This window comes from Mustela putorius, unplaced genomic scaffold (assembly GCF_011764305.1).
Source record: "Mustela putorius furo isolate JIRA1106 unplaced genomic scaffold, ASM1176430v1.1 tig00537227_pilon_pilon_pilon, whole genome shotgun sequence".
NCBI classification, from domain to species: Eukaryota; Metazoa; Chordata; class Mammalia; order Carnivora; family Mustelidae; genus Mustela; species Mustela putorius.
This window is the reverse complement of record NW_025422368.1, coordinates 26,488,130-26,509,859: the sequence shown is the minus strand read 5'-3', so window position 1 is coordinate 26,509,859 and position 21,730 is coordinate 26,488,130.

Below are 21,730 nucleotides of genomic sequence, written 5' to 3'. Positions count from 1 at the left end.
TTCAGCTACATTTGGGCAACGAAATACCGAAAGGCACCCAAATGGATTACCTGACTTTTTCCATGTATTCTACTCTGCCTCAATTTGTTTTCTAAGATTTTTTTTTAAAGATTTATTTATTTGAGAGAAAGAGAGACACAGCATGGGAAGGAGAGGGGCAGAGAAAGAGAGAGACTCTCAGGCAGACTTTCCACTGGAGCTGGAAGCCCCACAAGGGGCTCAGTCTCACAGCGCATGAGATCATGACCAGAGCCAAAACCAAGAGTTCGACAGTTAACTGACTGAGCCACCCAGGCGCCCCTATTCTACCTCATTTTGTAAGCGCAGCTTTACTTAATCCTTCTGATCAGGGTCAGTCACTCCTGCCAAGATGGTATCTTTTCGTACTTGACAGCACTTGGACACCAGATGTCCAAAGTGTCGGGAAGCAGTCATAGGTCAATGGGTGCCTTGCTTTGTCTCTATGCACACAGAACCCAGGGTGTGGGAGGACAGGAAGCACTATATTCCGCAGGAGCATGGGAGTCACGATAAGTGGAGCCATTCCTGAGTCCAATCTTTGTTTCCAGAATCCAGGTGTTCTTCCTATTAGGAAACAGCACCAGACAGAGGTCTTGGAGGGGAGCACTTCATACCTGAAGGGACTTGTCCATGAACCGCCCTTTCAGAGGCACTTTTCAGCAGGGCAGTTCAGTGCTTGATCAGACTGGCTGCTTCTGGGTGCTGTGCCATGTGACCCAGCCAGTGCACATCATGATACTGGGCCCACAGCCACACCTCCTTCACTGTGAATGGGATACCTGATGGGATGCCATGTTGTCTGAAATCAGGCATTCTGTAAGCTCCTGGATAGTGATGCCAACTGAGCATCCGTGGGCAGCAGAAGCAAGCACATACCCAGAAGAGTTGCTTATTGGGACTTTTCCCAAGTGCGAGCAGAGCGATGGGCCCTGAAAGGCAAACAGCCCGCGGCGCCCCTGAAAAAACCCGCGCAGGGCGGGCGGGAAGCCCTCGGCCCGCAGACCCTTTCTCTTGGTTTCGGGGAGGTGCTTCGGGCAGCTCCGTTTCCCCCACGGCCTCCCCAGTGGAGGCTGCGAGCGCGGGGCGCAGGCGGGTCGGGGACCGAAAGGCCCGGGGAGGGGACGCGGACAAGGCGACAGGACGCGAGCGCGAGCGCGGGCGGGAGAGCCTGTGGCCGGGCGCCGCCGCCGCGTTGTCCGGGGTGCTGAAAGCCGGGAACTTCGCGGGAAGCCGCGCGGGGTGTGGGGTTTCAGGGTGCGCACCTGCTAAGCCCGTCCTGGGCCGGGAGGTGCCGGCAGATGAGGCCCTCCTGGTCCCGTGGGGTGGGGGTGGTGGGGGTGCGTGACTCGGGGGCGGCGGAGAGTACGGGCGGGAGCGCCGGGCAGGACCCCGGGGCCCCTTCTCCGCCTCTCGGGCAGCCCCGCGCCGCGACCCCGCTCCACCTGCGCGCGAACTCCAACATCATGTTGGTAATTTTGTTTGGGCGCCCACAGCTGAGCCCGAGTTTTCCAGGTTTTCGGGTGGGGCGCGTAGGTGTAGCGGTGTTCTGGGCAGGGGTGGGAAACGGGGCCGAGGCATGCGCAGTGGGGCGCAGCAGGCGTTGCGGCCCAGGGGCTGGCAGGTGGCCCGGCGTCTGCTGCCGGGCAATAGTCGACGAGCGATCTTCGACGTGCGGCCGGGCGCCCCGCTCCGCTGGGGCATCTTCACCTACGACTTCTGCGGCAGGGGCATGGCCGCGAACACCGGCCAGAAGTCTCACCGGCCGCTCTGCGTCGTCACCTTCAAGTGAGTCTCTCGGGTCGCGCGCAGCTGGCCGCCAGGTCCGGAGAAGTTGTGGGAACAGTTTTTTGGGGGGGTTTTGTTTGCTTGTTTGTCTTGTTTTGCCACCGCTCCCTCCACACTTCGCTCCACATCTGGCTACACCACTGTCCCACTTTTTCCACAAGAAAGAGTTATAGAGAAGCTAGTGGTCTTCGGGTTGTTTACCTTATGAGCATGTAGACTGCCTTCAGTTCTTAGGGAAACCTTCCCGGGCCCAGGGAATAAAGGTCAGTGAGTGTTAGAGATGGTCAATGAAACCGTCCATTCATTCAACAGATGTTTATAACATAACCTTCCTGTGCCGTTCCTGTTCCAGCCTCTGGGGATAAGGGTCCTCCGTGATACAGCTCAGGTGAAACACGATTGAAGGCAGTGGAGGTGTTACAGAGAAAAAGAAGGTACCAGCCAAGTTAATATTAGCTGAGGTATCCAGAGTACATGAGTTAATGACTGGAGACTTAAATCTCACCCTTGTTGTGTGGGAGGAATAAAAGGGGGGTGTGACACTCTCGGATAATGAAGTTTTTCCTGCGCGTCACCTAGTGAGTCCCTGGATGAAGGCATCTTCAGAAGCCTTCAATTTTTTGTCACCTAATTTACCTGACTTCCTTTGGAGCAATAGTCATACTTTCCCTAACTTGGAAGACTGTTATTCCACTTAACACACACACACACACACACACACGAGAGAGGGGGAGAAAGAGAGAGAGAGAAATCCTTGATTATACCAAAGTAATATCATCTCCACTCTCCAATACACATACATGATAATAGGTACTTAGTATGCACAAGGCTCTGAATTCTGACTCCTTACCTCTGGGATTTAATCTTTCATGTCTTCAGCTTGTTCATTACACACTCTTGTTGCATTCTAGAACCGATGTTCTCTGTGCATTCCAAGCTCACGCAGGCACGCTGCCCCTTCAGGTCTTTTGCACTTTCTGCTTTCTCTTCCCCCACATATTCTCCAGGTTGGTCCTTAGTACAGTGTAAGCCCCAAGAAGTGTATCTCTAGCCCCTAGAACATTCCTTTGCATGCAAAGTTGATGCTTAACAAATGTTAGTGAATATGAAGATTTTTGTGACTGTTAGGAACTTTTCCGGATAATTAAGGTTAATAAGGTTTGTCTCTACCTCTTCTCTTTTCTCTTTCTTTCTTTTCTTTCTTTCTTCTTTCTTCCTTCCTTTCTTTCTTTCTTTCTGGAGGTATGAAGTTTCCTTGGTCCTTTTGCTTAACTAGGATGTCCCTGAACACACCAGAGGTCCTGGTTAGTGGGAAATTAGAGTGCTCTGATTCCCAGTAGGACTCTTATGGCTCTCAGCTGGAATCTGCTGTGACTGTGACTTTCCATGGAGAGTGAGGATCCTCAGCACTTCCTCCAGGCCAGTGTAGTGAAGGTTGATTGTTGGTGGATAGTGCTGTAGAGGTCAAGTCTGTAAATGCCTGGAGGGGAACCTCAGAGCTACCAAAGTTCTCTTCCTACACTGCTAACTTAGAACTAAATTCCTGCTATGTTGCTTGCTTTTTTAAAGAGGATCCTTTTTTTTTTCCCCCTTTCAGTCCACAAGCAGGAAGCTATGGAATCTTTTTTGCCTCCTTAAACTATAGGACCTGAAAATAGCTTCAGCTCCAAGCAATTAACACGAATCCCTGCTCCCTTCAATACTCCAGCAGTCACAGATCTTTAAAAGAAGGGCAAACCTTTACTAAAAACCATCAACCTAGCAATCACTTTTGAAGAAAATAATGTTGGTTTTGTTGTTGTTGTTGTTTTTAAATCTAATTTGCATTATTTGCTGACTTCCTTTTCTGAGGGTTTTCTTTTGGGACTTGCCACCTTCTACATGTGGTTAGTGACTTTCTTGGGTGCAATTTTCTCTGGATACTAAGTGACAGTAGTGACAAAAACTACCCATGACCTTATCATAGGCTCCTCTTGAGCAGCTCCCTTTTCCTTTAAAGCCATGTGAGGATGTCATGCATTAAACTTGAATCCCAGCCGTGAACTTTGCTCTCACCTCCAAGAGCACTAAATGTTGGCAGTGGTGCCTGCGAATCGCATCCTCTGGTACTTTGGATACATGAAGATGATAATTTGCCGATTTGTTTTTGGTACTGGATGTAATGTGGAGGAAGAGCAACCAAAATGATGAAGGGCCAGAGAGACTCACCTGAGAGGAAATCAAGAAGAATCAGATGATGTTTATTGGTTGAATGATTTAAGAAAACTGTGAAAACCAACCACTTTGAGCATTTAAGAGCTGAGATGATGATAAGAGATGGGAAGAAAGACCAGCAGCCTCAGGGGAAGACATGAGAATGTGCTGTTTGTGATTGGGCTGCGGAAACTCACCTGGAAATTGTTGTAGAACTCTTCACTCGAGACATTGGAAATGGATGATAAAAGAGTATATTTAAATTTTTTTCTTGCTGTAATTTCATTTTAAATGATAGTGAATGCATATGAGTTACCAGAGAGAGCAGAGTTTGGTTGGAAAGTGTGTCAGTTGGCTCTCTATCTCTTGGTCTACGATTTGTAGACCTATGTTTCTTATTGTCTCAGCTCTGCCTGCTTTTATTTACTGAAGGTGCTTAGTGAATAGGCAGATCTGTGGGCTTCCTGCCAGGTAGAGTGAATTAGAATCTATGGAGTTGGGTTTAGGGAATTTGCATTTGCAGGATGCAGGGATTCCTAGATACTTAGAAATTTAGAAGCTGGTATATTTAGCACTTAGAGTTTGAAGTATTTTCTTTGCATTAATTTGCTTTATCGTGAAAGGGAACATATGAGGAAACTGAGGCACAGAGAGATTGAGTTACTTGCTCAGCTGATGCAGCTAAGAGGTGTCAGAGCCAGGATTGCCCCTCACCTGGCAGGCTGGCTCCTGATTCTGTGCTCTTTTTTTTTTTTTTTTTTTTTAAGATTTTATTTATTTATTTGACAAACAGAGATTACAAGTGGTCAGAGAGGCAGGGAGAGAGAGAGGGAAGCAGATCTCTGCTGGGCAGAGAGCCCGATGCGAGGCTCCATCCCAGGACCCTGAGATCATGACCTGAGCCGAAGGCAGAGACTTAACCCACTGAGCCACCCAGCCATCCCTGATTCCGTGCTCTTAATCACTACACAACGGGCAGCCTCTCCAAAGAGTTAACTTTGAAATCCTGTTGGCCTTATGGGATGGAACAGCCAGGGGAAGTGGTTTACACTACCCTTTTATCAGTGGTGAATTTGTCTTTTCTAGAGACACCTGCGTGGCTAGTGGGTTGAATGTTTGACTCTTGATTTTGGTTCACATCAATATCTCAGGGTCTTGAGATTGGCCTGTAGGCTTCTTGCTCAGGGGGGACTCTGCTTCTCTCTCCCTGTGCCTCCACCCCACTCTCCTAATGCACTGCTCTCTCACTCTCACTCTTTCTCCCTAAAAATAATTAAAAAAAAAAAAGTAAATTCATCTTTTCTTTTTACCCCGAGATGAATGAATGATTTAAAGTGCACTATGGGTATTAATATGTGGTTAAAACCAACTTTGAATGGAAAACTCTGGGTTTGTCATTTATTCTGACAAGAAAAGGCTGAGAGAATTTTATTTTGAAGAAAGTTGCTTTCTTGAGGGTTTTTATTGCTTTTTCAAAAATTAGATTGAGGGGCGCCTGGGTGGCTCAGTGGGTTAAGCCGCTGCCTTCGGCTCAGATCATGATCTCAGGGTCCTGAGATCGAGTCCCACGTCAGGCTCTCTGCTTGGCGGGGAGCCTGCTTCCCTCTCTCTCTCTCTGCCTGCCTCTCTGCCTACTTGTGATCTCTGTCTGTCAAATAAACAAATAAAATCTTAAAAAAAAAATTAGATTGAAATTGCCGGCCTGCAAAAGTAATTCAACTCTAGGCTTAATAGACTGGACCTCAAGGAAGCATACTACAGGTCTTTTCAGGTTAGTATCCTTTAAACTGTGAATCTTACACTGTCAACTTTGTTTTATTTGTCATTCTGTTAATCATCAATTCTATACTTTTTAAATTTATTTGTTTGTTTATTTATTTATCTTTTAAAGATTTTATTTATTTGTTTGACTGATAGAGATCACAAGTAGGTGGAGAGGCAGGCAGAGAGAGCGCCGGGGAAGCAGGCTCCCCACTGATCAGAGAGCCTGATGCAGGGCTCGATTCCAGGACCCTGAGATCATGACCTGAGCCGAAGGCAGAGGCTTAACCCACTAAGCCACCTCTATACTTCTTCTATTTTGTATACTATCATGGTATAGAAATTAGTGAGGCAAGAGCTTGAAGTATTTTTTAGTTATTAAAGAAAACTGAAATTATGTTCTTTACGTTTTCATGTTAAACACTTCATCAGGAATTCAATAATCTATGAATTTACATTTAATGCACTTATCTTCATGTTAGACTTAAACTTTGAGCAAGACAGATGAAATTCCTATCCACAAGAAATGTAATCTATTAGGTTGAACCATAAGAAAATGCTAATTTTTAAGAGGTTTTTGAGTTTGAGAATTGGCAATCTCATAGCAGGAAGAGGCAAACAACAAATATTTTAATGTATAACTAAGAAAAGTTAAAATGATAAGTACTTTTGCCAGGTATCAAACCGTTTTCCTTTGCTTCCAAACCCTTTCTGGCTCTTTCTCTACTTACCGTGGTGTTGCTAGGGATGAGTGTGCAAACCACCTTTTTGCTTTGCCAGCTGGATCCCTATTTAGGTCTGCCAACAGAGAGTAGGAGGGAGAGACTGTAAGGCTGGGGGTGCGGGTGGGAAGACGGGGCTCATTCCTTCCTGTCCATTTGTGATTCCCTTAACATCACTCATCAGGCTTCTTCCAATCCCTGTGCCAGTGCCTCTCTTGCCGCAGGAGCTGAGTCTGGTGTGCAGTTGTCTCTGTATGTGCAGAATGCCCTTCATGGCCTGCCCTGCAGGAATAGCAGCACCAGCTGGTGTTAATTTCACTTAATTTCAGCTTTGCCAGGTCCCTATTCCAAACTTCTTTTGAATAATTCCAACCTCTTTCGTTTGTTTCTCCAGCCCTAGGGTTGGAACCTGTTTCTAGTGTTGCCTTCCACCTAGTGTTCTCTTTCTGTCTTTTCAGTTACTCGGTTAACAACTTCATGCCTGGTTATCATAATATTAAATTTTCTCTTAAAATACCTGGTATGGCTTTTGTCTCCTGCCTGCGTCTTGACTGATGCAAGGCCATACAGAGAATTAAGGTAGGGCTATGTGAGGGATGGCTATTTAAAATTAGGTGGTCAGAGGGGTGAGGGGTGGTCAGAGGGGTGAGGGGAGGGCAGGGAGCCAGGCAAAGGCATAGCTATTTCAAAGTATTAGGGTGGAAGGCTGGGATGCAAGGGGAGGGCAGAGAGTCTTAACAGCTGCCTGGTTTTTGAGGAGAGAGGTAGGCATAAGTCAGAAAGGGAGCTCTGGCAGCAGGCTAGGGAGTTTTCATTTGGTTCTAGTAAGCTAGAGGTTTTTCAGCAAATTAATGGGGTGGTTTAATTTCCATTTTAAAAGCTCACTCTGGCTTGATGTGGAAAATGGATTGTAGGGAGTGAGAATCAAAATAGATAACTGGCTAGGAGGTATTTGCTGTGGTCCAAGTGAGAGGTGGTGGTGGTTGAGAGAGAGATAGTGAGGTTCAGCCAGGTATCAGGAGAGATGGTGAGAGAAATAGACAAATGGGTAAGAAGTCGATAGGTACTTTGGAGAAGTGAAAGGACCGTGCAGCATTGATGTGTAGAGTAAGGAAAAAAGAGGAATTGAGGAAAATTTGCAGTGGGTGTGTAGTAGCTCTCCATTAAGCCCACTCACCCCTTCATATGTAGCAACATATATGTCCCCACATTCACACACTCAGTTCACACACACGTAAGCATATAGTCACAAGCTGGAGGCTTCTCATCAGAATAGCATGGATTCATTAATCACTGCTCTGTGACTCCTACCAGTGCACCATACTGGGCTCTCATCTGACTCACATTTCTCTATCCTGTAGGTAGAGATTTTTTGAGAGATTTTGATAAATGCCTTTTCAAAACTAAATATGAGTGTCTTTATAGCACTCCCAGCTTAATGATCCTATTTTAAAAATGAGGTTAATTAGTTCAGTCTTTGTTTCTAAACCCGTATTGCTTTCAGGCTAATCAAAGATTTTTTTTCTAAGTGCTTACAAACCACTTATTTAGTAATCTATTCCATAATGTTTTATCATTTGATGTTGAGCTCATTCATCTAGTTTTAGAGCTTACTTGCTGTATTTTAGAAATTAGGAAATATTTTCGACTCCAGATTTGTGTCTCTTTTCTATTTCTCGATCATTCTTACACATGAAGGTATTTCACGTAGTTCTCTCATTACTGCAGCTGCCCCATATTTGGTAATTCTTTTTGATGTTCTGAAATCTAATTGAACACACTTCAAACGTGAGGCACTCTCTCCTAATCTGTCACAGGAGAGAAGAAAAAGATCCATGTAGATCATACACGCACACTTTTAGATAGGAGGCATGTGGACCACTAAATTTGAGGTATGCCTTCCACTTCATATCACTTAATGTATCTTGGAAGAGAGTAGTAACAGAATAATACCATCTTTCAAAATGTTTATTTTTGGGGAATATAATATGTTCTTTGTCTTTTTTAAACAGTGCTGTTGTGTAATCTGAATATTTGGTTTGACTTAATGTATCTGTGGGAATCAGTTATATGTATTAAGGATATGACCTAATGGATGTCTTACCTTGTTCCTCTCCTTCATACCTAGGCTTTCAACACAAAAAGAAAATGTGGAATCACCAGTGTTTAGATGTCACAAAGTGAGAAGCTAGGATGGGCTCTTTGTGGCTTTTACTTGCAAGGGAATGAGCAGCAGTGTTGTAGATAAGAGTTAATCTGATAATGAAAATAAGTATTGGTAGAAAATTGGGAAAATTCAGAAATGTAAAAAATGAAAAATCATGTGTAATCTTACCATTGTTAACATTTTGGTGTGCATTCTCTCATTCTTCATACATAGATGATATTGTATATATGGTATATATGGTTTAACAAACACTCATATATATTAAATGAATGCACACACTACATATATGCATATTTATTATTATTTTATTTAACTGGTCATCATAATGTAATGCCGTTCTACAATTTCCTTTTTAAACTTAACAATAGATCATCAATATTTTCTTCTACAATTCAGTTTATAACTTATTTTATTACACAGATAACTTTTTAATGTATTCATGTCTTTTAAAAACTCTACAATTCAGTTTATAACTTATTTATTACACAGATAATAACATTTTTATGCATTCATGTGTTTTAAAAACAAAATAGGAACCTACCGCACCATTTAATTTTCTTCTAAAAATACTTTTTTAAAAAGAAGATTTTATTTATTTATTTGACAAACAGAGATATAAGTAGTCAGAGAAGCAGGCAGAGAGGGAGGAGGAAGCAAGAATCCCAGGATCCTGGGAAGATGACCTGAGCAGAAGGCAGAGGCTTTAACCCATTGAGCCAGCCAGGCACCCCTAAAAAATATTTCTATAATGAAAATATATTGTGGGGTCAGTATAGTTTCACATTATCATTTTTAATGGCCCATAATAGTTCATAGGGTTAATTTGATTATTTACCAAAACCAGTTTGATCATTTCCTTATAGTCAGACATTTAGTTTATTTTTTTAAAAAATTTTCTAGTTTTTGCTCCTATAATAGTATGATAAGGAGCATCTCTGTACACATACATCTTTGTGCATTGCCTTGGTTATTTCCTCTCATGATAATTCTGGAGGTGGAATTGCTTGCTCAAACATCATGTGCTTTTTTAAAGCTTTTGATACATATTGATACATATGCTTCTGCAACCTGGACATCCACCAATGGTATAAGATTGCCTTTTTCCTCTCACTGTGATCATAAGTGTAAATGATTTTAAAATCATTTAAAATGGCTTTGTTGTTCTGGAAAGTTCAGTCTGAGGAAGCAGGAAATAGTGTAAAGGCAGCCACAGGGAGAGGGACTCCAAGGTAGCGAAGCCTGCCTTCTGGTGACTGGGAGCCTCCATCTTGCCCTTGTCTCACAGTTTTGTTTTTCTGGTGCTTTCTGATGTCTAGTAGAACTCCCACTCTTCCATTTACAGAGTGTGATGCTCTGTCCAGGTCTCAGTGGATTTCCTGTCTTGTCCACTGCTCTGTTTTCATTCCTCTGAGGGGGGCTTGTGAAGTGAGTCATTTCACATCAGGCTCTAAGAAAGCTGAGTTATGCAGAACCTTGTCCAGACACACTGGGTCAGGTCTCACTTCAGAGCACTAGCGTTAAATCTCACCCAACATTTAATTCTTCTGGCCTCTGGTGGACACATAATTACTTCAGTTTATTCCAGTGGGAGTGGAAATGGAATGGACAAAAAGATCTCTTCTATTCTCATTCAGTTGGTTGTCAAACTATAATTTGGGATGCTCAAAGTGTTGTAGGTTATAAGGGCTCCATGCTCTTTCCCTGTATCTTGCCCTATGCAACTTTTCCATCTAACTATTCTTGAGTTATATCCTTTTACAGTAAACTGGTCATCTAGCAAGTAAAATGATTCTCGGAGTTCTTTGAGCCCTTGTAGCAAATCAATTGAACTTGAGGATGGGGTTGTGGGAACCTCTGACTTAATGATAGAAGCATAGATAGTAACCTGGGATTGCGACTGGCCTCTGAAGGATGAGGGGCAATCCTGTAGGACTGGGTTCTTAACCCAGAGTCTGATGCTGGGTTTGGGTAGATAATGTCAGAATTGTGTTGCATTATAGTACACCGAGTTTTTGTCAGAGAATCGTTCATTAGTTTGGAGAAATCTACATCTTCCCCTCAGTTGGGTCCAGCAGCCCAAAAAAGTGCTGTATACTCTTTTCTAGCAACAATAGTGATCTCAGATACAAGAATTAACAAACCATACCAAACCACATCCGAACACTCAAAATAACCACTTCCATCTTTATCAAGAGATGCATCTTTTATATTTAATATTTATTTGTAAAAGATTATAATAGGGTTATATTGATTCTATATTAATAACTGTAATAGCAACTTAAAATAACTTTAAATATTTGTAAGTTTTTATGGTCAAAAGGAAAAAATTAAATTTATGTACATATTTTGATTCAGAGAAATAAGACAATCAACAAAAGAATTTCAAGCATAAAAATGTCTTATAGTAAGATGAAATGCTGAGAGGAAAATGGAATGGAAATACGAGTTTCAGGAGAAAAAAGAATATAAAATGTGTTCACATTTGTATAAGTAGATGATCATAGGCTTCAGTCATTATTGCATTTAGATACTTGGGGTACAAAACAGTGATATCACTTTTATTTTATTGTGCCAGCACTTATAGTGCACTGGATATAATATTGTTTCAACAAATTAAGTTTAGGATGACAAAATTTAGGTATCAACTTAGAAAGGTAAAATTTAATACATAGTTTAAAGAAATTATTTTAGCACATACAGGAGGAAAAAATACAAAGAACATTATTCTAAGTTCTATAAAATGTCTTATGACATTCTTTGTAGGCAGAGTCTTCCTCTTTTTATCGTTTTATTTTATTTTTTAAAAGATTTATTTATTTATTTATTTAAATAAATCTCAGAAGAGAGTCTCAAGAATCTCCAGCAGACTCCATACTGAGGGCAGAACCTGATGCAGGGCTCCATCGCACAACGCTAAGGCTCTGATCTGAGCAGGAGTCAAGAGCCAGCTGTTCAATACCGAACTGTGCAGGGGCCCCCAGCTTCCCCTTTTAAAAGTGAAGCTCACATTATACCTCTAGCAAGCAGTTTTATTTTAGTCCAGCTAAAAATCTGTGCTAATAGTAGTGTGGGGACAACTATTAGAAGAAAAAACAAAGGAGTAGGGCAGGGAACTCTCCTAGTTCAAAGCTTGCAGAGAGAGAGAGTGCGTTAAACTATAGGGAAGTTTGGTCAATATGATCATAAGCTGATAGAATTTACTTGGAGACTAAGAAAAAGTGAATAGCCTCTTAGCAAAATGACCTTTTAAAAAGGTTTTAACACACTTTGGGCCTAATTGAAAAGAATCTATGGGAACAAGATAGAAGAGCAAAGTAGTTGAAGAGTAGGACATTTATTTAGGAAAAGATGTTCAAGAAGGCCATTTGCATTCACAGAAAGACCCAAGAAGGAGATGTAGGAAGGAGGTGAGAAAATTTGAGGAATCAAGTTATACTAGGAAATAAAAAAGAGAAGACTCATTTAAGTGGACTCCAGGTTGGGCTCCTAAGGAGAACATGAAATAGGGGAAAAAAGATGCATTTTGTGGATGACAAAGGGTGAAAAAATATATGGGAAATACCTCTTTATTGTTAAGTGTTGAACAAATAACAAAGACCTTAAATGATATCAGAAATGATGATAATTAATTTACTTCGTTTCATTGAGACATAATTGATATATAACATTGCCTTTCTTTTTTTTTTTAAAGATTTGTTCATTTTAGAGAGAGTGAGCCACTGACTGAGCCACCCAGGTACCCCAATATTGTCTTAATTTTAAGTGTACAACATAATGATTTGATATATGTGTATTATTAAATGATTATCACAATTTAATTACCAGTAAATGATTAGCTACCACCTGGGTAGCTCAGTCGGTTAAGCACCAGACTCTCCATTCAGCTCAGATTATGAGCTCAGGATCTTGAAATCAAGCCCCGTGGCGGGCTTTGTGCTCAGTGCAGAGTCTGTTGGAGATTCTCTCTCCTTCCTCTGCCCCTCATCTTGCTCATGCATGCCTTCTCTCTGTAAATAAATAAAATCTTCTAAAAACATGATTACCACAGTAACTTTAATTAACATCCATGAACTCACATATACATAAATTTTTTCTTGTGATGAGAACTTTAGGTTCTACTTTTTTTAGTTTAAATTGATTAATTAAAAAAAATATCTGCTCTCTTAGCAACTTTCAGGTGTACAATGCAGTATTGTTAACTATAGTTACCATGCTGTAAATTAAATCCCCAGAATTATTTTTCTTATAACTGCAAGTTTGTACCTTTTAACTACCTTTATCTATTTTCCCCACCTCCCAACCCCCATCTCTGCTACCACCAAACCATTTTCTGTATTTGTGAGTTTGGTTGTTGCGTTTTTTTGGTAGATTTTACATACAAGTGAGATCACTGTTTGTTTGTTTTTCTCCTTCTGTCTTATCTCATGTAGCATTAATGCCCTCACGGTCCATCCATGTTGCAAATGGCAGGATTTCCTTTTTTTTCTAGGGCTGAATAGTATTGCGTTATATATATTACATTTTCTTTGTTCATTCATCTGTCAGTGGATACGTAGGCCATATACATGTCATGACTAATGTAAATAATGCTGCTGTGAATATAGGGATAAAGATGCCTCTTTGAGGTAGTGATTTCATTTCCTTCATATACATTACCAGATGTGGAACAGCAAACTTAGATTGTTTTCTTTTTGGCCTAGAATAACATGTTTTATTTTATTTATTTATTTATTTTTAAGACTATTTATTTGACAGAGCACAAGCAGGGGGAGTGGTAGGGAGAGGGAGAAGCAGGCTCCCTGCAGAGCAGGGCGATCCCAATGCAGGAGTCTAGCCCAGGACCCCAGGATCATGACCTGAACTAAAGGCAGACACCCAACCAACTGAGCCACCCAAGCACCCTAGAATAACATGTTGATGTGATGTAATGAGACTATCTTATCTTCCATATTATTTACACACTGAACAAATGATGAGTAACTAGTTTGCAAGGTTTTCTCCTAGGTTTTAGGGGTTTTTTTTTGAATAGATACAGCCTTGTCCCTGCCCATACATTACTTAAAATATCAAAGAAAAATACCAAACATAAATGTCTACAGAAGCAAGCAGTAAACAAGAGAAGCAATTTTCAACTTGGGTAGACAGGGAAGAATTAATTACTCCTTTTTACAAATATTCATGTCCACAGTAAACAACAGCCCTGAGAGGAGCTGGGATGCAGCAGTGACAATGAGGGACCTAGTTTCCACCCTCCTGGTCATGCTGATCGTGCAGAGGGATATGAAGTCACCCTGGTGCTACTGGCTTGCAGTTTGAGGCAGAAATACTTTTTTGCTCATTTGCATGCATTTTTTTTTTATTGTTTTGAATTGGTCTTTTAGTAGTTCCTAGTCCCTCACACTTTAGCACTGCCTAATAATACACTTAATTCTACTTGTCTTAGCATGGCATTCAAGGCCTTTCATAGTGTGGCCCCAACTCCCCTCCAGCTTTGTCTCCCAATACTCTCTCCCACACCTTCCATTTATTTCATTCACTTATCATTTTATGCTTTGCTTCCAAAAACATCTCCCATTATTTTAGACCTCTGTTCCTTTGTTCTTGTTGATTATTTTATCTGAAATGCTCCTTTTCCTTTTGGATCTTGAATGCAGAGCTTCCTGAAATTCTTCTGATCTGTCTTTTCAGTCTCAGTTTATAGGTCAGTTCTTTTATGAAACCCTCCCAGGTCCTTCAGTCAAAATTATTCCCTTCCTTCTGTATTTTCCCATGGAACTTAGTTTTCTTTATGATGTATGTAATTTCCAGATGTCTTGACTCCCCATCAGATCTTAAACTCCTTGAACAGCACTTGACAAATAGGTACTTTAAAAAATATTTGTTCACTGGAATAAAATTCTCAGTTATTGAATCTGGTAGTGTTCACTAATTGAATCACAGTTTGTGCACTGTGTAGACATTTAGTGGTTGATTTCTAGTACGTTGTTTTTCAGAAATTTGATCCCACCCTCCAAGGACTCCAGAAGAACATGGGATACAGCGTAAGTGCTCAATGCTTGCTTGGTGCTTATGTCTGAATGTACAGTTGTGGCTGAAGAGGTCAGATGAATAGCTTCTTCTCAGTGCATTTATTCACATGGTAGTTGATTTTCAGTCTGGCATTAGTGCTAGCATCTCTGACACTGTTTTACTCTCTGAGGCTCTGCTCCAAGGGATGCTACACTTTTTATAGCAGTGTGCCTTGTGCAAGCACATTCTACTGCTATTGAGGCTTCCTAGTGGTGCCTAGTGGGACAGGGAGGTGACAAGTAGAGCTTCAGGGTACTGTGAAAGCATGAGCTATGCTTGCCCAATCTGTGACTTCTTCATTCCGGCTTACCACCCAAGGAGCACTTGTAAGTCACGGTGTTATCTGTGTTTTGTATGCTCACATGTGCAGGGCTGGGTGTTCATCCAGGCCCAGACACCTGGCTTTGCTCCAAGACCTTGCTGCTGATGAGCCTAGTTGTCTGTTTCACCTTCAGGAGGCCTTCAGGTGGTGCTGAGCTCAGCACTGAAGGAGGCTGTGTAGATGGAACAGATCTAGGCCTCCCAGCTGCTCTGCTCATAATCATTGCTTTTGACTGTGAGTCAGAGCGAGTCAGAGTGAGTCAGATGTGAGTTTTGACACTGTGGTGAAACCACACTTTCCTTGCCTACCTCCTTTAAATCATGCTGGCCTTCTTGAGTTCTTAGTTCCTCTCCGATTCATAGATCAATGGCCAGTGTGTGTTCTAGCAGCAGCAACATGGCAGTGGCTGTAGCTCTCTGCTCCCAGCGACAATATTCAGCTATGTCCAGGGTTTCCTGGTTGTACCAAAAATCTATTGCTGCATTAGAAACTACTTAGAGGCTTAAAATATTTTATTATTATTACTGTATCTATGATTGTGTGGATCAGGAATTCAGGGCACAGGAGGGATGATGCATCTCTGCTCCATGTTGCTTGGAGATTGGTCTGTGATGCTTCAAATCATGGGAGGCTGGAACAACTGAAGGTGGTGAGGCATAGTTGGTCTTCTTACATGGTGGTTCAGGGCTCTACACGTTAATGTTTCAAGATACAGGAAATGGAAGCTGCCAGTCTTTTGCAGTCTGGGCCTGGAAACTGGCACTAGTTTCATTGTATTCAGTTGGTTGGAGTCACAGAGCCAGACCAGACTCAAGACTGAATGCTTGGGGGAGTTGTTTCTCTGGGGTCTCTTTGAAGATAAGCTTTCCTGCCAGTATAGGTGGTATACTATACTATACAAAATTTCTTTGTGTACTAGGTATCAATACATATGTATGTATATGATTGACTTTATGTGGATTTGTAATGAATAGATTTACTAGATAATCTAATAAAGTTAACTAAAACCAACATCCATTTAAGCCTTAAATTATTAAGACAATATCCATAAGCTATACAAGGAAACTTATCTTATTGGTTTGTGCCCCCCACTTAGTCTGAAAGGGAATAGAGGAAAGACCCTGATATTTACTGAGCACTTTCAATCCAATTTATCCCATGATTTTTTTTTATATATTATCCCATTTAATACAAAATTGTATAAGGCTTCTTGTATTTATAGACAAGAAAACCAGGCAGGTGGTTGCAAAAATGACCACAAATTCTTCCCTTACCATGAAGAGGGGGATTCTCTTTCTCTAGCCTTTGGATTTGTGCTCGCCGTGTGCCCTGCTTTGCCACACAGAATGCTGTGGAAGTGACAGTGGGGAAGTTCTGAGCTTGGGCTACAGAGGTTTTGCATACATCTGTTCTCACTCTTTGAACTTTGTCACCTCCATGGGAACAATCTAGGTCACCTGCTAGAAGATGAGAGGAGGAGAGACTGCCTGGTGCAGAGATGAAATGTCCTAGTAGAGGCCACTGGCAGCTAAAATTAGCAGTAGACTGAAGATGCATGAGTGAGCCCAAGAGAGCCACCCAATTGTACTATACCCAAATTGCTGACCAACACGATCCTGTATTAAATAAAAAAAAAATTTAAGCTACTAGATATTGGGGTAGTTTATTATTCAGCAAAACCTTTCTGATCCATGAACTCAGAGGGTTTAAATAAAATTGTATCCATGGGAGAGGGGATGGTGGCAATGGTGTAGGAGGACCCTAGGTTTTCCTTGTCCCATGAATGTGACGAGAAATAATGAAGAATAGAGCAGAAAGTACATGAGATAGAAACTAACAAAACAAAACAAAACAAGCTCCCCCTGACCATAAATAAATAAATAAATAAATAAATAAATAAATATGCAGTGGAACAGATCAATGAAACTAGTAGCTGGTTCTTTGAAAAAATTAACAAAATTGATAAACCTCAAGCTGACTTAATTAAAAGACACAGAGAGAGAGAGAAGGGGGAATCAAATAAATAAAATCCTAAACAAGAGAAGAGAATTAACAACAAACACCAAATAAATACAAACAATTATAAGAAATTATTATAGAAAACTACATGCCAACAAATTGGACAACCTGGAAGAAAGGGATACATTTCTAGAAACATATAAATTACCAAAATGGAAACAGGAAGAAATAGAAAATTTGAAGAGACTGATAACCAACAATAAAATTGGATCACAATCAGAAAATTCCTAACAAATTTCCAGCACCAGATGGCTTCACAGGCAAATCCTACCAAACATTTAAAGAAGAGTTAATGTCCATTCTTCTCAAACTATTCTAAAAATAGAAAAGGAAGGAAAACTTCCAGATTCATTCATTCATTCATTCATTCATTCATTCATACTAATTCATTCATCAGTATTATCCTGATAACAAAACCAGATGAAGATACCACAGAAGAAAGATAACGACAGGTCAATATCTCTGATGAATGTAGATACAAAAATCTTCAGCAAAATTTTAGCAAACTGAATTCAACAGTATATTAAAACAATTATTCACCACAACCAAGTGGGATTGATTCTGTGTTGCAGGGGTGGCTCAATATTTGCAAATCAATCAGTGTGATGAATCACATTAACAAGAGAAAGATGAGAACAATATGATGATTTCAGTAGATGCAGAAAAAGCACTTGACAAAGTATAACTTTGTAGGTCTAAAGGGAACTTAGCTCAACATAATAAAGGCCTTATATGAAAAGCCTACAGCCAATATCATACTCAATGGTGACAAACAGAACTTTTCCCCTAAGATCAAGAAGGAAACAAGGATATCCACTCTTACCACTTTTATTCAAGATAGTACTGGAAGTCCTCGTTATAGCAATTAGACAACATAGAGAAATAAAGGCATCCAGACTGGTAAGGAAGAAGTAAAACTCACTATTTGTGTATGGCATGATACTTTACATAGAAAACCTGGAAGACTCGAGGAAAAAGCTACTATAACTGATAAATGAATTCAGTAACGTCACAGGGTACAAAATCAATGTACAGAAATCTGTTGTATTCATATACACTAATAATGAAATGCAGAAAGAGAAATTAAGAAAATAGTCTCATTTAGGGGCGCCTGGGTGGCTCAGTGGATTAAAGCCCCTGCCTTTGGCTCATGATCCCAGGGTCCTGGGATCAAGCTCTGTATGGGGCTTTCTGCTTAGCAGGGAGCCTGCTTCCCTTCCTCTCTCTCTGCCTACCTCTCTGCCTATTTGTGATCTCTGTCTGTCAAATAAATAAATAAAATCTTTAAAAAAAAAAAGTCTTGTTTATAATTGCACCAAAAGCAATAAAATATCTCTTCACTAAAGATATGAAAGACCTGTATTCTGAAAATTATAAAACACTGATGAAAGAAATTGAAGATGATGCAAAGAAATGGAAGGACATTCTATGCTCATGGGTTGAAAGAACAAATATTGTTAAAACGTGTGTACTACACAACCAATCCCTATCAAATGCCAGTTTAATGCAACCCCTAAAAAAACACCAACAGCATTTTTCACAGAATTAGAACAAACAGTCCTAAAATATGGAATCACAAAAGACCCTAAATAGCCAAAGAAGTCTTAAAAAAGAAAAGCAAAGCTAGAGGCAGCACGATTCTGGAATTCAGTTATATTACAAAGCGGTAGTAACTAAAACAATATGGTATTGGCACAAAAATAGGCACATAAATTAATGTAACAGAATAGAAAACCCCAAAACAAACCCACCATTATACTATCTTCAAGAAAGCAAGAAATCCAATGGGAAAAGGACAGTCTTTTCAACAAATGTTGGGAAAACTGGACAACAACATGCAGAAGAATGAAACTGGATCACTTTATTACACCATACACAAAAATAAACTAAAAATGGATGAAATACCTAAATGTGAGACAGGAAACCATAAAAATCCTAGTGAAAAAAGGCAGTAAGCTCTTTGACATTGGCTGTAGCAACTTTTTTTTTCTTAAATATGTCTACCGAGGCAAGGAAAATCTTTTTTTTTATATAGGATTTTTTTCTTTATTTATTTGACAGAGATCATAAGTAGGCAGAGAAGCAGGCAGAGAGAGGAGTAAGCAGGCTCCCTGCTGAGCAGAGAGCCTGATGCGGAACTTGATCCCAGGACCCTGGGATCATGACCCGAGCTGAAGGCAGAGGCTTTAACCCACTGAGCCACCCAGGCGCCCCTACTGAGGCAAGGAAAACAAAAGCAAAAATAAACTGTTTGGACTACATTAAAAATAAAAAGCTTCTGAACAGCAAAGGAAACAAGCAACAAAACAAAAGGTAGCCTACAGAATGGGAGAAGATATTTGCAAACGATGAATCCAATAAAGGGTGAGTATCCAAAATGCATGAAGAATATACCACTCAACACCCCCAAAACAAATAATCTAATTAAAAAATGAGCAGAAGACATGAACAGACATTTTTCCAATGAAGACATCCAGATGGCCAACAGACACATGAGAAGATGTTCATTATCACTTATCAGAGAAATGCAAATCAAAACTACAATACACCTCACTTATGTCAGAATGACTAAAGGTGACACACAAGAAGCAACAATTGTTGACAAGGATGTAGAGAAAAAGGAACCCTCTCTCCCTGTTGATGGGAATGCAAACTGATGCAGCCACTGTTGAAAACAGTGTTGAGGCTCCTCAAAAAGTTAAAAATAGAACTACTGTACAATCTAATAATCGAACTACTGGGTATTTACCCCAAAGTACAAAAACACTAATTCAAAGGGATGCAGGCACCTTGATGTTTATAGCAGCATTATTTATAAGCCTGTGTCATGATTTTGAGCTGGACACCTGTGTGTAGTTGTGCACTTGCTTGTACAATTTTCCACAAGCTTATTTGGGCAGCTCTGAATTTTAAAAAGGTCTAGGCAAAGTGTAGCTTCTAAATTAATGACACATTTATAGAAGTTCAGGTTTAGCAGCAGATGGGTAAATCATGTTTGAGTGTCTATTCTCAGCTTATGAGCTCCTTAAATTATGAAAAGTGTCTGCAACCTCAGGGTCTGGCATGAAGCAAATGACAGCTAAATCAAATGGGAAGGGTAAAGTGATTAGGCCACTGAATATTTTTTGAATTGCTAGCTCATCCAGACAGTTCTTGTCTTATCATCCACATAGAACAACCACAACAAATTTAGGCAGCTGGACCTATTTGCAAACCAGTGGGCTACCTTTTTAGACTACAAGACCACAGTGGTGAGATGCTAGCTTATTTGACACCCATTTTCTGCCCACTGGAGGAATTAATGTGATGTGTGGAAATGCTGAATTAATTAATAGAGTAGAGATGGACTGTTTGATCACCCCCAGGGAGAGAACAGGTGGTGACCACTCCTGCTTCATTGAGTTAGCACTGATGGCAAGAGACAACCTGATTGAGGCCACTGGTTTTATTTTGGTTAATATTTGTTTTCTTTATTTTTAAAATCTGTGAAGGTAGATAAGGGATTTTTTTCTTTCTGCTTCTTGTAACAATGCATAGGTAATGTGATGGAAGCTCATAATTTTAAATAAAAAGTGCTGGTACTAGGTAGATCTTTAATTTGTGAAGGAGAAATAGGATTCATGTTTGCGTTCAAATCCCTCTTTGCTTTCTCAGTGTAGCAAATCCACCCTAGAGCTAGAACCACACAATGTTTTTCAACATTTAGTATTATCAAAAATTGGATCACACTAAAAATATGTAGGGAGTGGAAGAATTGGGGATATGAGTATTTAGATAATAGCACTAGTAATCACAGCATTGTAATTTTATAACTCTTTATGGTTTTAGAAGTGCTTATCTATAGATTATGCCATTAGTTGTTTCCCTGTGGAATAAATAGGGTTGTTATTTCCTCCCATTTTGAGTTGAAGACACTGAAGTTATATGACCTCTGCTAGGTTGGTTTCAAGGACACAGACTGAGGTAGAATTTAGTGTGCAGAATGTTTATGAAGGATTAATACCTGGGATTAATACCTGTGGAAGACGTGGGAAGGAAGCAAGACTAGGCAGAGGGAAATACTGAAATGTGATGCAGGCCCAATGATAGCCGTGGTGCCCCATGTAGATCTTTCTAGCTAAAATGGCCCTTCAGAGTTGTTATGAGTTGGGCTGAGATGGCCAGGCCATCAGTTGGATGTGGGCCATTCTGGGAAGGGACATAACCTTGGGCAAGGCAGCACTCTGCCACTAAGGCAAACCCTGAACAGTCTAACAGCTAAGGGCTCTCTGTCCACAGCACCAGGAGAGTTCTTCATTGGAGAGAGATTTGGGCAGTCCATTCCTCATTCTGCTTGAATGAGGTTTTCCCTTTCATTCTGGGACTGGCTCTTCCAGAATTCCAACAGATCTCTTCCTGGGGGAAACTTGGAAGAGGAGTGGGATGAAACTATGAGTTCATTGTTGGTGCTGGGCTCAGGGCCATAGTTGCTGCTCATTGCCTTCCCCAGTACTCATTCTAGATTCCTTCTGCATTCAGCTAGCACCTCTGCCAGTTTAGTGCTTACTTGGAAGGATCCAGATCCTTAATCAGAAATCAGCACCCTGTTCACCATGCTTTTCTAAGGTGTGGATTATTATACTTGTCTAATTATAATAAAAATTGGCCAAGGAAGTGCCAAAAGGCACCCTT